This window comes from Glandiceps talaboti, chromosome 16, assembly GCF_964340395.1.
Source record: "Glandiceps talaboti chromosome 16, keGlaTala1.1, whole genome shotgun sequence".
NCBI classification, from domain to species: domain Eukaryota; kingdom Metazoa; phylum Hemichordata; class Enteropneusta; family Spengelidae; genus Glandiceps; species Glandiceps talaboti.
In genome coordinates, this window is record NC_135564.1 from 3,127,406 (window position 1) to 3,131,688 (window position 4,283).

The window sequence follows — 4,283 nt, forward strand, 5'->3', positions numbered from 1 at the left end:
TATGTATGTATGTATGTATGTATGTATGTATGTATGCAAGTGAATGTGTTATGAGACAAATGTGTTCTACACTGCATTAGAATGAACAGTATTTCTCAGAGTGGTACAGTAAAATTCTCGATGTCATTTTGGGTTATATCAACATTTACCATTTCAAAAGTGGCTATTATTCTTTACAATTGTTGTTTTGTTCTAATATCGCCTGATTACTTCATGAATATTCTTGTGAATGTGAGAAATTGAGTAAACGTTTTCTTTGTAAAATGACTGGTTGCTAATAACATTATCAAAGGAGGGGCTCATTTAAGAAGAAGGGGGGGGGGTGAGAATCTAATGATTTTAATATGCTGTGTTATACTATATGTGTGCATGAACACGAATTCAGCTGTAGTGTTTAGATAAAAAAATAAATGTTTGCATTTTACAGGAAGTAAATTAAATACCCACAATATGTGTACGATTGAAATATGACAGGAAGTAATTTAAGTAAGCATAGAAAGATCTGACATTATAAAGAAGTATTTAATGGAGTATGTCATCTTATTACAAGTAATGATAAATATTAAAGATTATCTGTGTTACATTGTCAGTGAAAAGGAAATTCAGTTATAGAGAGCTCGAGAGGGAGACTAAGTAATTAGTAGAAATATGTTTTAATTTATAAGTGTTACAATGCGGTATAGAAGTATCACAAATTAAAGAATTCTAATTCATTGTTGTCATTTCATTTGCCATATCTTTCTGTACTAGGATGAAATACAACACACACTAAGCCGTCATCGCAAACTAATACAATGCATACAACCTACTCACAAAGTGATAACCTTGACTGTATTCAATTTTTCATAGCTGATAGTAAGTATCTGCTACACTCAATTAATACGGTAGTCGGAAATGACTCCAATCTCCATATTGATAATAAGAATTGATTAAATTAGTGCCTTTGGGTATAGAGTATTTCATTTATTTGGAATCCTTCGTTTGTAGGCCTACGAATATATCATTTTATGCTGGAAATGAGCTTGCAGATAAGACGGTTATGTGGTATGGCGGACAGTTCATATACGAGGAGCCGATGAGTAGTCAGTCGGGATGTGTATCTATCACGAAACTGGACAATGGAACATGTTATTTAGAAGAGACAGCGTGTAATCAGCAACAGAGGTTTATTTGTCGAGGGAGTCAAAGTGAGATAACTCAACCAACAACTGATATAGGTAATGGCCTGTGTATGAATTGTTTATGTGTAAGAGCAAATTAAACCATCGCAAAAATGACAAGACAGATAAGAGGAATATTAAGAGCACAGAATATCTCTTAAAGGAGCAAACAAGAAACTATCACATATGTTCAATCACGTTTCCCATTTGTGTTCTGCAAATAATTGTTTGTAGAGTAGCTTTGTCAACAAGTTTCTTGACATCATACATCTTTTGACATCATACATCTTTGGACAATGGAACGTGCTATTTAGAAGAGACAGAGCGCGTGTAATCAGCAACAGAGGTTTATTTGTCGAGGGAGTCAAAGTGAGATAACTCAACCAACAACTTAAAACTGCTTATTTTCTTGCATAGTATTTTCGTTTCCTTACGTCTTGTTTTCCACCACGTACATGTATATACCTTCTATTCAAATAAACTAATAGTTAGTTTCAAAGACAACACTACTGCAATCTAAACCTATTCTGTATAACAAATGCAACACGAAATTTTAAGTCATACTTAATATTTACCATATTCGTGAGTTTCAAAATAATGATATATTTTAATTTATATTTTTATACTATTTTAATTAAGAGTTTTGTTCTGCCCTCAAATCGCTGTCATACATTTCACAGCCAATCACTTCATACATAATGTGCACATAGACAATGTACGTTTAACTTTCAATTTCATGCAGCATTGAAGGAATGTTTTCTGTTACTTTTATTTGATTCCCGTGTCGAATTCCTATTGTTGTACAGTTAGCTATTCATAGAAACATATATAATCAAAAAATCAAAACAACCGCTGTAATGTAGCCCTTGCATTCTAATTGCAGCTCTCTCCAGTACCAGTTCTATGGATACTTTTGAGAATATTGCCTGCCTCTCAGGGATAACTCAAGACAGAAACTATAATATCAGCAACCTGAGAGCCAGTTTTACAATGCTTTTAGAAAATAGTCCACTCGTCGACGACAGGCTTAACCTTTCAGTAGAGGATGGTAATCTCATTGTACAGGTACGTATATATACAGGAGAAGAAAGCTAACACAACTGAATATAGACTGAATTTGAACCAACTGTGTCTTCATTGTGAATCCTATAGTGTTTAAGCGGTGACATATATTTGCAAAAATGGACGTCAGTAGAAGAATACAGTATCTATAAAGTACGTTTTCACCTAAAAACGCCGTATATTTTAACAGTATTTTTTTACGATACAATATGAATAATGAGGCTATTTCTTTTCAGTTTGTTTGCAATACAGACGTGTACAAAGAATTACATGTCATAAAATTTTAGATTTTTTAGTGCAAAATTGAAATCATATAAAAACCACGATGCTGCGAATTTTATGAATGTACCAACAATAAAATGCACCTGGTGTCAAATGTATCATTGCTTTAATCAATATTAATGGTAACGAAAAACTCAACCATCAGTATTTAGAAATGTAATTTGAATCCATACTGGTGCGTTAATCTACATCAGAATGAAGATGACGCAAACAGTGATTCATTTCATGATGTACAAATATTCCAGATTAAGATACACACCGGTATTTATAGCGGACGAAAAATAAATGAATAAATTACAAGAATCTAATTATTCAAAGAGATAAGAAACAAGACATATACATACCTATAGAAATATCAGCTTCTCATATGACTCATAACTATTTATTCATTCCCATTTCAGACCCTAATCCAAATACTCGTGCAATTACTGTACACACAAGAAGATAGCCAGGACAAGGTAAGAATTTGTAAAGTTGATTTCTACACCGTAGCGTTGTAAATATGATGTTGTACATACATACATACATACATACATACATACATACATACATACATACATACATACATACACATTACATACATACATACATACATACATACATACATACATACATACATACATACATACATACATACATACATACACACACACATACATACATACACACACACACACATACATACATACATACATACATACATACATACATACATACATACATACATACATACACACATACACACATACACACATACACACATACACACATACATACATACATACATACATACATACATACATACATACACACACATACACACACACACACACACACACACACACAAGCACGCATATCTACTATAAAAATTGACAGTTACCAGCAATCATTGTTAAAATGTAAACACCGAAAATAACACATACACTCTCTATTCATTGTATCTACCAAAGGAAAGTGTGCGGCAGAAACTAGAAATAGTTTCCAAGTTTGACAAGTTCAGTGATGACGTTATCGAATTCATAAAAAGGACTGATAGCAGTCATTTGAAAATAGAGGAACACAATATTGGTAAGTATGAGAACAATAACTTCCCGTCGTCAGCATGAATTTCACAAAACTGATGTCTCGGTCTTATGCTTATAGAACAATCAATCCATCCATCATTAAGTACAATATACTGGAAGATTCAATCGCTACTGAACCAGAAAGACTGTGGAGTTTCAATTAGGCGCAACTTTTTTACATTTCAAAAATAAATGCAAGCACTGATAGCGCGCATGTACATTTTATCTCACTGTGAACACAAATAAACAGTTTTGTGTTTGAATCTTCCTTGTTTCATCTGACAGTGATGTTAATTTGTATTCACATTGAGATAAAATATATCACTTTATATGCTTGCCTACTATCTGTGTCTGCATTTAGTTTTATGTGAATTTGTAAAAAATAAATAAAATAAAAATAAAGCTTTCTGTGAGACGTAAAAAATATCATGTTGCTTAATTGAAATGCTATTGTCACTCTCTGGTTTGGTAGAAATAATGAAAAACTATTTACTTATTTTTAATACTGTGTGTCAAAGAAGATGACATGGTAATTGTGAATGTCGTGACTGAATTGTCAATACTATTCATTCTTGGAAGTGAGATTGGTCCAACTTATCAAAGCGACAATATTGAATTGTACAATTTCCCCTCTTTAAACTGTCTGTTTCCTTCTCATCAGTTGCCGAGTACATAGTCATGACTGCATCTGAGTTTTCTGGTCTAACGATTAATG